The sequence below is a fragment of the Nesoenas mayeri genome (assembly GCF_963082525.1).
Source record: "Nesoenas mayeri genome assembly, chromosome: 3".
Lineage (NCBI taxonomy): Eukaryota > Metazoa > Chordata > Aves > Columbiformes > Columbidae > Nesoenas > Nesoenas mayeri.
Genome location: NC_137544.1, coordinates 58,003,158 through 58,017,951, shown reverse-complemented (window position 1 = coordinate 58,017,951; position 14,794 = coordinate 58,003,158).

Sequence of the window (14,794 nt, the reverse complement as noted above, 5' to 3'; positions counted from 1 at the left end):
CAGGAACTTCATTTATTATCTGTCCTTGAACTGACCAGCTGCCCAGGCTTTGCTCCTGCTTTATCAGTAAAACTCAACCTGATGTGCTTCTGTACTTCTTTAAAAGTACAGAAACTTCAATGTGATCCTACTGTTTGATCCTGTTATAGTCTATATTTGCAAAGCTAACAAACCCATCTATTTGGGAATTCTTTAGTATCATTTGAAAATTACTTCAAGTAAAAGAAGAAAAATGATATTATGGTATAGTGTATTGATTTCATTTGGAAAGCAGCATGAGTGAATCAGAAGTCACATTGTAATTTTGGTAAAATGTTTAGTGAAGTACCAGAAGCTAAGGAAGCATGGAGGTGGGGGTTTTGATGTGATTATGCTGTCTTTGGCAACGGTTGTGTTGTGGAGATTAGCACTTCCCACCATGGAAGTGTCACATGCAAGCCAGATTTTTTAAATTAAATCACTACATCTCTGGCTCAAGACCTGTTGTTTCTTTTCCCAGAGCTGATAAAGCTCTGCTTGCTGAGCTAGCTTGAGTTTAGAAGTGAATCTTCAAGAAGGCTAGATCTTTCAAAAATTGAATCAAAACTGTGAGATGACCTCGAGTTTTCTTGTAAAGCATCAGCTTTGTCAAAAGACATGGTGATGTGAACAAGCAGTGTGTCCTGAGAGCAGTACTGAGCTTTCAGAGTGCCTTTCCATTTTTCTTTGTAGCTCTTCTTTTATCTTTGAATCTATTTTAGGAGCCTCAGTGCACAGTTCCCACCCTGTGACAGCAAAGGAGTCTTTATGTGGTGTAGACTAGAACAGACTGCCGTGTAGGAGGACGGTGGATTACTGTAGCCTCACATTATAAGCAAATTTAGCAAGTGCTTTAAAAAGCCAACATAAGAAATAACATCAATAAGACCATGATCAAAAAAAAAAAAAAAAAAGACTAGAAATATAAATCCAAGGCTTATTTTATTCTAAGAGAATATCTGTGGAGAGAAAGGGACTGGGGATGGGGAAAAGCGAACAGTATTACAATAGGAGGAAAGAAGGTCAACCTAAATGAGTGATTTCCTGGCTGACTCACAATCTATTACTTTAATAGGATCATTTATTAATCTTCAGCTAAATCCTCTTTTGCCTTTGGTTTTATTTTAAACTATTTTTAAAGTTTAATGAGTTGGGTTAGCTAGATAAACATGTAGTTAATAGACAGCAGGGTGAAGAAAGGATTCGGACATTATTTATGGTTATTGTCAATATCAGAGTTCTAGGAAGAGCTTAAAGGTTTGAGAGGGATGTAATCCTTCCTTCCCCTGATCTGATCCAGCCAGTTGTTAATGGAGGCTAAGTAACTTCCCCAGTGATCCATGACTCCCCAGTACCTGCTGGTTTGTCTGTGAATGAGCAACCTCTACTGAAAGAGTAAAAAAAAGAAAAACTTGCCTTTGGCATTCCAGAGATGGTGCCCTTCCCTTCTCCTGAAGTCACAGCTCATGCTCCTGAATACCCCAGGTGCCACACTGCAGAAATTATTTAAGCCTACAGTTCTTCTGCATGGACTTGATCTCTCCCCACCAGTGGAGTTGATTTTTTTTTTCATTGGGGTGCAGCTCTGTACTGAAATGTATCTCCCACTCAGGCATCAGTACAGACTTTTCTCAGCTATCTGGCTTTACAGGACCTGCATCTACATTGGTGATCTCTAAAAGGTCCGAAGGGTGGGTGCCTGTGTCCTGGCTAACCTTATTCCTGATCTAAGCTGGAGCAAGAACTGGGCGTCCTCCAGCCTCCATCTGCCATCCTGCACCTTGGTTCCCATCAGAAGAAAACCTGGCAATAGCTGTTCCTGCTAAATCCTTGATTTGGATTTTGAGCAAGGCTGAAGGCATGCTAGAGTATGCTTCTCCTGCTCAATCTGGAGACAACCTGTGGAATGAGGTTTAAAGAGTCAGAAAAGCTCCAACCAAAACCCCAAGTTAGAAGATTAAGCTCAAGGATCGGGATTTGGCTGGAACTGCTGTTAACAGGGCTTCACATGTAATATCTGATGGACAGGGTAGATTCCTAGGGGGCTTTATTAAAAAGAAAAAGATACATTTACTTCTTGATGAAGGAAGAGTTGCTTGTTATATTGTAATATTATTTAATTTTGGAACACATTTCTGGAGACATGAAGGAGAAGATGACTGGTAACAGCCAGCATGGATTTACCAATGACAAATCATGCCTGAGCAATGTGTTTGCCTTGCAAATGAGGCAAGAACAGTGAATGTCATTTACATTGGCGTTAGCAAGAGATTCAACTCTGTCTCATGCAATGGCCTTGTATCCAAGTTAGGCCATGAATCTTTGGAAGGCTGGACAGCTAACTGGACAAAAAAGTAGTTGGATGATTGTGCTCAAATGATAGGAGGTAACACATTTTCTTTTACCTGAAGACAAGTTACAAGCAGGAAATTGCAGAAGTCTGTTCTGGAACCTGTCCTGTTTAACAGCTTTGTCAACCAGAAGATGTGGTTGAGTGCACTCTCATTAAATTTGCAGATGAATTCAAACCGGGGACATCATCAATACCCTTGTGAGGAGAACTACCACTCAGTGACACCTAGACAGGCAAGCGGAAGGGGCTGACACAACCTTATGAAATTCGTCAAGGACAAATAAAAGTCCTGCAGCTGGAAAGGAAGAGCCCTTGCCAATCATGTAGGCTAGAAACAGACTGGAGTCTGGGGTCCTGGTAGCAGTGAGCTCAACTCAAGCCAGCAGAGCAACAAGAAAGACATCAGTAAATTGGACTGAGTTCAGTGGAGGGACCCCAAGGTGGCTGGGTTTGGAGCACTTGTGCTGTGAGGGGAAAGTTAGAGATGGGGTTGGTTAAGCCTGAGGAAGAGATGGCTTTTGGAGGGACCTGTCAGCAGCCCTCCCAGTACCTATGTGGAGTGGATGAGAGGAGACACTCAGGCTGTTCCCAGTGGTGCATGGCACATGCTTGAGATGAAGTGGGCATATTCTGAAAAATTTTTCACCATGAGGATAGTCATGAAGGTGTTCAGGTTGCTCAGAGAGGCTGAAGGCTGGACCAGAGATTGCCTGTGGTCCATCCCAGCCTGAACTGTCCTGCAGTCCTATGTTACCATAATTTCCTGTTGCTTTAAAGTCTGCTTTATGAGCAGCAGCAATCCTGAAAGACTGTAGCTATTAGTGACCTAAGATGGAGTTTTATTTCAGTCTGCTATAAGGAGGCGGGAGATGCTCAGCTGTGGGTACTGCCTGCTCATTTGCTCTATGCTGGGAAGAGCTTGGAGACTTGCATTTGGGCTGGGGATCGGCCTTGAATGGGGAAAGGTGATCCTGAGGGACGTCTCTTGTTCACAGGTTAACTCTGGCTTCATTTATTTTTTTATGTTACTCAGAGAGGCAAGGATCCACCAGTGAATTCATTAGGAAAATGAAAGAATGGGACATCAGGGAAGGAGAAAGATCCATCTGGGCTGATGCCAACATCAGCAGGAGACCTTGGGTTTTCCTTTGAGAAGCCATTACATAGCATTCAGCTGGAAGAAGAGCCCTCCATAGAAACCAAAAATAGCTGGAAGTATATACAATGCTAATGTAATGCTTCAGCATTGAGCAAAGGCTGCTGGTCGTTCATTTAAAAAAGAAAAAAAGGCTGCACCTTGTAATAAGGTAGGCATTGTGCACATTCTGATTACTAGCAAAATTTCCAAAGTTTCTAAAGTATAGAAAATCAAGTCTGATAAAAGAAACCATATCTCCACATCAGTTTATTATAGACTACTATACCCTTTGTTTTGGCAGACTGAAGGGTAATGCTGCATTACACATGACGATGTCACACCATGAAGAAATGGATAGTTTAATAAGTATTAACTATGTGTTTTAGCAGTATTGCTAGCAAATTAAGCTGGTGCTCATGCTTGTAAAAAATGCAAAATATACTGGGCTAGCTTGATTTAAAGTTACTAAGAAAGATCAGCTTTTTTTACATTACCACAGGATTCCCCAGCTTGCTGCTGATTTCTACCACAGAGTTTCTGCTAGCGGAACCTGCTCCCAGCTGGACCTGTAGAAATGTTTCTGACGCATGCTTGTCTTCTGTCACAATCTGTTTGGGGTTTGCACAACCATCCAAGTGCAAACCCTTCCTGTTTGCCCTGCAGAAAACAAGCCAGAAAATCTATGACAATTATTTTGTAGTGATTGCACTGCAAAAATAATAGTCAAGTGAGATATTTGATGCCTTCTGTCTTTGATACATTGCACAACAATACTGCAATAAATAAAACTCACACTAAAGGTGGAATGCTTCCATCACCACTACAGAGGAGACAATAGGTGCTGGAACTATCCCATCTCACTCTCTAAAGATATAATACACCCTTATCACACCCTACAGCACCAACTAGACTACAGATGGTGGAACCACTTCTATTGCAGCATAGCACACTCTTAGTGAAAGGGTCACCATGCAAGAAAAGGCATGGTTCTAGTTCATACAGGGACTAAAACAGAAGTGCCCATGGATGATGAAATTCAGACTCCCAGGCTGGATGCAGCCTTGGTTTCATCCTCTATATGAGCAAGGATTTATAGACTGCTTGGAGCAGCAAAAATCGTTTTCAAAGCTGGTTTGCTCATACATATTCAGAGGTGAACACTGGATACAGTTCATAGTCTAGCAAAAATAGTAAAAATATTCATCAAAATCAATATTCATTATGAACTATTTCATACTCAAAACAAAATGCAGAATGGATTTTCAAAGGATTCCTTAAATTAATCACTTTGTATTTTGATTTTCTCTTTGTCTCGTATTTGACATGCGCTGTGTCATTCTTTACTAGTTGGATTTAACTGAACAGGATTTTTAAGAGCTCTGACTAATTTTTATAGTATGGAAAAAAATTATTCTGTGAACAAGGGAAAAGCAGGCAGCCCTAATTATCTCCAGCATGGAAGAACTCCATGTCAAAAAAATCCAAGCTTTGAAATATATTTTCCTGTCAAAGCTTGGCTCATTAATATGCTTATCAATCATGGACATATTCAAAGTATGTGTCCTATGATACAAATCTGAATGTGTCAAAGTCATGTGGATGAAGTATATAACCTTTTTTTTTTTTTTTTCCTACTCAGAGCCTTTTCAGAAATGTATTTATGCTGTTGTGTGGTTGTTGTTCTGTGCGTCTCTCTCTCCTGCCAAGCCAGCAGGTGGGGGAGCGCTGCCTGCGCACTATGAGGTTCTGGTCTTTCCAGCAAGAAAACTCAAGCAACCAATGATTTTTCTGATCCTCAGCTCAAAGCTCAGTAAGGACTGATGTTCATCTCTGTGACAAAAAGCCTCAGGGAGGGGAACCTCAATCCCTTCCACTCCTACCAGTTTGATACCAGTGCCAGCAATAGATGTTCAGAGCATGGAGAAGTGAGGGTGACAGAACACTGGAACAGGCTGCCCAGGGAGCTTGTGGAGTCTCCTACTCTGGAAACATTCAAAACCCACCTGGACGCCTTCCTATGTAACCTCATCTAGGTGTTCCTGCTCCAGCAGGGGGATTGGACTGGATGATCTTTTGAGGTTCCTTTCTGACATTCTGTGATTCTGCGATTCTGTGAAGGACAAAAGCACTTGAAGAGCAGCACAAAGGAATTCCAGCCACTCCAGCCATAAGTTACCTTCACTGGAGTTCAACTTAAATGCCTCTATGCAAATGCATGTAGCATGGGGAATAAACAAGAGGAGTTAGAGACATGCAAATGTTTCCCCTTCTTTTCCTCTCTCTCCCTTGTCTTTCCATGTAGATGTTCAAAAATCAGACACCACAAACCATGTCAGAAGACTGGCCATTTGAAATGAATATTTTCTTAACATCTCTTCTGCCAGCTGGGTGCACCTTCAGACAGAACCTCTGCTGTGGGCTGGACCAGGACCACCTACACAGTCCCTGCAACATGTCTCTTGCCCACAAGTCTCTGACTTTCGTCACCTATTTTTCTCCCTGCAGTGAGATCTGATGTAGGTGAAGGATGTGACTACAGCTGGCAAGTTGTCCTGCCCTGGTTGGGCAGACATGCACAAGTCCAACACATTTCCCATGTGCTCTGAAGGGGCCGATGACATGAAGATTTTGACAACAGGAAGGGCTATGAGACATCTGGAAGGGTTGTACACAAGACCTCCACAGTGGCACTCTAAACAGCGTACATAATACATAGAAAACCTTCTCCTCCAGCTTGTAGAGGAAAAAAAAATCAGAAAGCTTTTGGGCAGGCGAAAGGCACTGATTTCTGTCTGTGGGCTGAAGAAAATGAGTAGCTCTACTTGGTGTTTTTTTAAAGGACCGTAACATGGCTAATAATTTTTTTCTGTATGGCCTCTCTTTGCCAGGCCTCACGACATGCTTGCTATATAAATGCCCCATGTTATGGTGTCAGGTCAGTTTGTACAAGGAGTGAAGTTTTGCCTGATGCCACCACGCATCTCCCAGCTGGTTTTGCGATGGGGGGAAGGAAACGCAGGTGGCAAAGGTGTCAAACAGAGAATGTGGCTGTGTGTTGCCTAGGTCATGTCCATCCCAGAAGACAGAGGGCAGAACTAGCAGCACATTTCCCCTGAAGCCTCCTGCTCCTGGAGCTCTCCTGGTACTTGGTGAGTGAACGTATTTCTCAGAAGTACAAAAAAGGGAGAACACTTTTTTTTACTTAGTTTCGTATTTTTCCCCATGCATATTCTTATGACATTCAAAAGCTATCTGACAAGCACGTCAGGAATATTTGAAATTACCTGAACTTCTACAGATGCTTCACCTTTTGCATAGATTTAGTAAAAAAAGTTATTAAAGTCATGCTCTATAAATAAGAGTAGTTTAGTCCCCTCTCTTATTCTGAAATTCTTATTCTTCTCTTATAGTGAAGGAGTGCAGACAATTTTGGAAGTACTATAGGGAATTTTTTAAAATAAAAACATATTGAGCTAGAGCACCTTATTTCAACTTTATATGCTATCTCCAGATTTATGTAATTTTGTCCCAGTGAAGTAATTTAAAGCCATATTGAAAGAAGAATGCTTGTTATTTGAGCCTACATTTCTGCAAACATATGACTTGTACCTTCTAACTTGCAGCTCCTTGTTTTTAGTCTTCCTGCTCCAGCTAAAGTGGTCCTGGTGTGAAGGCTGGTGATGTCTTCCACCCTCTGCAAAGCTTGTCCATCTGCATTGCTTTCCGTGCAAGGTCTCAAACCCAAAGCAGACTAATTGCTTGCCCTGACAACTTATTTCTGGTTTAGGGCTTTTGTTTGTCCTCCTTGTTGTTATAGTTACTCACTAGAACACATATGTACTCCTTGCTCTACCTGCTGTCTGAGCAGGTAATACTTCCTGTCAGAGGCAGTGTCTACCCTGAGAGTACACGGGTTAACCATTTTTAATTAAGCACTTTGAAAAAATATGTTAGCAGCCATGAAAGACAGCTGTTAGATCACCAACAGACATTTGCCAATTATGGTCACCCCTATGGCCCACCTGACTGATACACTTTTAAATGTTTTAGATGGCTAACATTAAAAACTTACTTAAAATGCAAAAAATATCATTCTTTAGATTTAAACAAACTCTAGTGCACTGTTGATAGGTGTTTGTGTAAGAGAATGTTTTTCCATCTCTCCTGGTTCTGAATATGCAATTTTTAGACTACCTGAAGTTGAAATCTTCTCCTGATCTCCAGGCTTCCAAGACAAAACAACTACATCACTATTATAATTTTCAGCTAGACAAATCAGTTACAAGGGACATACTGATTCATGCACTTCCTCTTCCCTCCTAAATTTCTGACTTCTCAGTATAAAGTGAATCTGTCTGAATGTTTTGTTTGAATTAAGAGATTGACAAATCCATGCTGTGTACCTTTCGTGCTTGTCTTTCACATATCAACCTTCAATATTCCAGTGCTTTCTTTGAATACCCTGGACATGTGCCAAAGGAAAACTCTTCATTCCACCTTTAAACATTGGTTTTAACACTGAGCTGAGACCAGAAGATTGTTGGGGAGGCTGAAGTGGGAAATATTCTGCTGGCAGCATTCAAATCTCAGCCACCCACAGACAGCCCAAGCCCTGGGGTGACTTCACCCAGGTGGTGGAAATGTCTGTGCACCCCAGACAGGAAAAACATGTGACCTTGCTACTTCCCCATCCAGCCTGTGTGCAGCAGAGCAGGAGATGACCCCATCGGGCACCGGACTAGGGCCTTGCTACACACAGAGTCAGGAGATGCTGTAAGATGCTGCTTTGCTGTCCTTGCCATGCAAGTCACACTGAGTTTTTCATCCCTTGGGCTATTTCAGCCTTTAGTTACCCTGAGTAACGGGGAGCGGAGAGTATTTAGCATATTAGAAAAGAGACCTCTGAGTCTGGGTTATTGAACAGTTGTAGAGAGCAGCGTCCCTTGGGAGCAACAAAGTGCCTTGGATCTCTAGAAATGTACATCTGTGTTAATTATTAGTTTAATTTTCATAATCAATTAAGTAACTGAGCAGAGCCAGTTTGCTCTTCCTGGCTTTTATTTCTAATTAGAAGTAATGAATAGGCAAGAGAACAACACAGAAGAGTCACTGTTTGAGTCATACAACAGATTTCTAAATAAATAGGCTACTTGATTCCCTCTGGGAAAGAAGTCAGCAGCATGTCAGTCACAGAGGGTGTTACACTGACAGGTGACAGGCATGGTTTTGTTATGTAATATTTAATCTTAAAAATGTTTCTTAAGGCACTGTCAGAGCAGAAGTTGAAATCTGTATAATATTATATTTCCTTTGAATTCAGAGAGAAAAACTTTGCAACCATTTAAGTTCACAATTTGAAACCTAGCAACTATATGCTTTGGTCAAGAAGAATATTTAACTTTTCTGCAGAAAGCTAAATGAACTGCAATATATCAGATACGTTCTTGTGACTGGTTTGAACGATACAGAGACTGCTTTTGAAGTCAGGTGGTTTTGTTTGTTTGTTTTTAATACCCATGGCTTACACACATCTTGCAGAATCCAGCACCGTGTCCTGCCAAGTTAAACTGCTGATCCTCCAAAAAGATAAAAGGGTATAAATAGCTGTCAGTAAAGCAGGACAGGGAAGTGTGCTATCTGGAATTTCCACACATCCTAATGTCAGGCCAATCCTGTGGCACTGATTCAAAGGAAAAAAATCCCATTTGTGTCAAAATGATTTTTTACTCAGTAAGATCTACTCTGACTATATTTTTCAATCTATGAAATTAGCTTAATGGTCAAAAAGAAGAAAAAAAAAAAAAAAGAAAAGAAAAGCGAAAACCCCACCTAGCTTCAAAGACCTTAAGTAATATTCATTTCTATACTCCTCACTCTGACAAAATCCATGCAGGGCTTTATGAAAATATATCCTTAAGTCAGATTTCTCATGACAAATTCTTAAACCAGAAGGACTGGGTCAGGGTACTATAGAGAAATGGCAACAGACTCCGAGCCCAAAGGAGTTCTCTGCTCATTACTTGTATCTAGATTACAATGTTCCTGGCACACCCGGAGTCATGTAGTATAAGTCACAATTCAGTTTAAAAAACTCATCTTTTTGCAGGAAAGTTATGGGCCAAGAAAACTTCTTTAGGACGTATTTGGGTTCCTTATGGTCCACATTCTCAACAGTGCTTGGTTTGATCTTTAGCATACTATTCAACATGAATTGTTTATCATTAACAGCACAGGGTTTTAGGCACAAGTTCTGCTTGCATTTCTTAATGAGCACAACTGTTACCTGATGCAGTATTTTAAATGAAAAACTGAACACCTCAATGGGGTGCACAGGTTTTGCACTGAGAATCTAAAAAGCCTTTGTTTTCTTGGTTACAGAGCCATTTTCTTTATGTTTTTTTGGTTACTTGATTTTGTGAGAATTTAATACATTTCTGTGTCCTAACAATTCTTGCAGACATCTCTTGCATTTGCTTCCTACTATTAATTCTTCATCTTCCTTCTTCTCAGAATCTGCTGTTTCTTGATCTTTAGCTTTGCTGCTGCTGTTGTTACTGGTAGAGAGATTTAGGAAGGGCACATCCACACAGTCATCTACTGCAGATGCGAGGGCAGAGGAAATACAGACACAAAGAAAGGCATATAGTGTCTATGAAATCCTCAGATTAAAAGAGGAAGTGCAAATAAAATAAGAAGAGAAAAAAAATCTCATTTTCAGGTTGAGGGTTCTTAATAAAATAAGGCATAAATCTGTAAGATACTAGATGGTATTTTAAGCTAGTCGTGTCTATTTTGAGATGTCTCACCCCAAAAGCATAGACAGAATGCTCAACCTTTAGCACCTAAATGTCACTCCTACTGTTCAGCTACACAAGTTTAAAGCTGACAGTGTGTGTTTCCACTGTATGTTTTCATTAACAAAACCAAGTCCTGGGTACATTCATTACTTGTGGCTGTGAGATACGAAAGGGATACAGCCACGAAAGGAGTTGCTGAAGCTAAAGAACAGCATTGTCACAAGAATATACAGACAAGAACCAGCCATTTATAACAATGACCTGGAAACTAGGAGATTTTTAAGCCTCAAAGCTGTGAAGTGCTGCTCTGCCTTCCTGCAGAATAGTGAGGAGAAAAACTCAAATTCCACTTAAAGACAGTACTTGAATACTTTGACGTAGACATTGCACAGTAGTTGTAGGACCTACACCCTACGGCCCAAGAAGATCCTCTTGTCCTACACACCTTGGAGAAGGGGAGATCTAAGTCCACAGGACATACAGACCACATTCTTGTACTTTTTTTGCTTTTCTCCTCCTTATCTTTCCTTTTCTCCATTTCTCTTCACCTCAGTCTGACCTTTCATCACTATTTACCCCTTCTTTCCTTCTCTATGAGGCAGAAATACACCTGGCTTGAGGAAAGTGGTAAAGCAGAGTAAGCACCAGAAGAAAAAACAGAGAGGGGAAAAGATGAAGAACAGATTTAATGAAAGTGATCAAGGTCTGTAACTCAGTGTTCTTGGTGATTGCTTTTTGGTGTTTCAGTCTCAAAATTTTAGGGGTTTATTTCTCTTTTTTCTGTCTCAAAGCTATACTAAACATTTTTGGGATCAATTATACATATTTTTTCCTCAAAAATAGATTGAGAGTTTCTGAGCTTTAAAAGCTGAGTCTACATGGCAGGAATTTATCTGGAAAAGCCCCATGCACCCTTTCCTGTTACTGAAGTCATCCTTCCCTTCCAAGAACGAAAGACTGATCCTCCTCCTGCAAACACTTGCTAAAAATTCTCTGTGAGAAATGGTTGCAGAAGTGCCTGTGGGACTAATCCTCGTTCCCAGTTATGTCTGCAAATGCAGTCCCTGAGAGAAGCTGCCTTCCTGTTTTGGAGCCTGCTGTTCTCCACTACAGAGCAACTGGAAGCAGTGGTGAGCATGGCAGTGCCAGAAGATTTCACTGACTTTGCTTATAATCACTTAAGTAAATATTTTGCTATAAGGACATCAATGAAGTTTCCTCTTATCACACTTCAATCAGTTGAAAACTCTTGTCTTGCCTTTGGACATCAGCGGTAGGTAGTATTTATGGATTTAATGGTACAATATAGATGGATGTCTGGCACAGTGACATGTCTCAGAGTGCCTGGAAAGCACCGACCAAGGTGGCATTCAGCCCCACGGCTGCACTGGCTCTGGGCTCTCTCTATTCTTTCTTTCCTGGGTGGCAAGGAGCCATGCCCTGCCACAATGCCTTCATTGTTGAGACATAAAGAACAAAATGCGCATGTTTAGCCCGATCGGTACTGGAACAAATCACTTGAACTTATCAGATTGTAAGGCCTTTTCTGGGAACAGAAATTTGGACTCCTCAGAAACTTGGCCAAATAAAACCTCAAACAAAATAGCAACAGTCAAAATACAGTGAGATAGCTCCACTTTTGAGTCATGGTGTTTCACCAGTTGCTCATTTGTGTAACTAAGTGTTAGAGAGCTCAGGGTGTCACTTGTCTGGAGATCTGAACAAGAGGAAAGCAACTTTTTTTATTATTAAGTACTTACCTGTACTACTAATCCCCACTGCCTAAAAACAGACTTTTGTCTGTTCGGAAGGCAGGTATGAACTAAAAGCATTAGGGATTGCAGCCCAGGACTAGTCCAGTGCACCATTTTGTGCCAGAGAAGGTGCCGAAAGGCCATTTTTCAGTAATCACTCCCCAAGAAATTTCTTCCCTTCTCAGCACCTCAGGTATAATGCTGATGCTACGCGCTTCAAGACAAAATACCCTAGCACATCAAACTGTGACACTGAAAAGAATCGAATATGTGTCATCTGTATAAATGGTTGTTCCTTATTTAAATTTTGCCTGACAGCGAATGGCTGATGTGCGTATTAGTCCTGAACCTAACTAGGCTTAAAACAAAGCACTTAAGAAAAGAATCATCTGATGCAATTGCTGGGATCTGCGATTCAGTGACCTTGGCAGTCTCCTTCGGTCTTGTGTTATTTTCAGGTCTCTGCAAACAGCTGTTTGATTGTTACTAACCATCTTCTGCATCTCTATTATAAATTTTTTTCCCCTAAGTTTTAATAATACTGAGTTTGGTGCCAAAGAGCACTTACAGGCATAGAACAGTCAAGAGTGTTCCTTGTAGAGATTCAGAAATAATCTATTTTTACCCAGAGCTTGTCTAAACAACATTTTTGCTTTTCTTGGAGTATAGTTTATTTAGTGTAACAAGTTCCCTAAAGTGAGTGGAGTCAAGACTTCACGGGCTTCCTCCTAGCATTGTCTGTCTAACCTAACCTTGGCTTTCCCAGTCCAAAAATTCTGCCTTTACACTTAGGGTCACCACAGCTTGTGTCCTTAGGGCTTCCTTCCTTCCTTCCCCCAGAAATGACTGTTTCTAAGTCAGCCAGCCAGCCCTAGCCTTGGCTTTTCTCTTTCCAGGTAAGCCAAAGGATCCTAAATGCCTGACTCTGGTTTAGCTGGGAGAGAGAGGAGATTTAGTTTTCCTACTCTGCCCTAAATAAGACTCAGACACATTACTGCAAACAGCTCACTGCATTTGGAGTGCCTATTTTGGTAATATCTGTAGTGTTCAAGAAAAACCTTTTCAGTAAATACATCTATTTTTACTATTCAGCTTACAAAAGAAATAACTAAAACTGGTAATTCTTTTCTGTTCTCATTTATATATTCCACCTTTTAAAAAATTATTTCTACCTCTCTTTTGTAATAATTCAGTAAAATTTCTCCAGTGCAATTCATAGCCTCCCTTTAGCATACAAAAAAATGCTGTGTTTGGATATTCAGGGCATAATCACTGTTCCACTGACATATGCATGAATAAAGTAATTCCCCTGGCTTCCTACTGACTGGGTTAAGTCTCGCAGGCAGTAACTCTCCCTGTGATGTCTGACAAGCACCCTTCTTAGCATCCTGAATAAAAAATGTTCTTTACTGGTTGTCCCACTATACTAACTGGTTCACTTCTATTAGTTCCACAAAAACAGCTAAGGGAAGTTATTAAACCTGACAGATACTGTTTTGTTTGGATATCTCATTCCCAACAGCTGGACAACTGGAAAATGAGATTCGTGAAGAGATAAAAATGCTGTCTAGTACAGCCTGAAAGTTTTACTGTTGATTTTTACAGGATTTTGTAGCATGTATATCTCAGTCAGACAGAATGAGGTTCAACCCTAAAAGCTGCTCTGTTTATTTTTGCAGATGTGTCTAAAAATACCAAAAAATACAAATCTGATCAAGCACATTCCTATGATCCCTTTCTTTCTCCCCATCTTTTTCCTCAAGGCTCTTCTTCTGTGATTGACACTGGTAAAGTAGCACCATTGATACAAAGTGTTTGTTACTAATTTGTAGAAGATACAAAGGAAACCTCATTTCCCCATCTGCAACTGAGCCTTTGGCAATGGAGTACAGCAGAAATGGGAAAAGCTGCATGCAGCAGCATGACCTAGATGTGCTGCCCAGCCCATAGGCTCTGTGTTCAGCAGACCCTAGCATGCTGCAGTGCTTGCCAGCAGCCCTGTTTCCAGAAAAACAGAGGAAGAAAATTAGGTGGGATGTCAGCCAGGGATGCCACGGTGCTGAGATGCTGCAGCAGAGCCATGCCTTGGGCAGTTCCTCTTGTCTCCATATCCTTTCCACTGTCCCTTGACTCCATCCATGTGGGAGACAGCCTGGGAGCACTAACATGAGATATCTGGGATATCAATGGATCAAAATATTGGGGGTAAATGATGGAGGCAGTGAGACTGACTGCATTCAATGTCTGAAAGCCAGGAAAACAAAAAAGTGTTCAGGCAGTTGGATGGAATAGCCAGGGGTGACAATAAGAGCAGTATGATACAATCAGGGAACTGAGACTTGTAGGAACCAGAGAAATTAGGATGGATGAGCTGAAAAAGGAAAAGGAGCACAGTAAGCATAGGGAAGAAAGGAAGAAAGGAACAGTAAAAGGAACAGTAAATTTTACTAAATTTACTGGGAAAACTGAAAAATTTGGGCACAGCTACTCCATACAAGATCTATAAAGCAACAATAAAGGTACAAAAATAGATTTTCTGTATGAGTTAAGACAGCATCAAGCTTGGTAATTTTGTCAACAGTGAAGATTCGCAGCTCCAGAAAAAGATTTATTTTTACCTTCTGCTAACTAATGTTTGTTTAACTGTGTTAAGATTGCCCTTGACAAAAGCAGTTACTTCATTATCTTTGAGATGACCCAGGTTAATGGTCCCTTTACAGACAGAGGTAGTGGA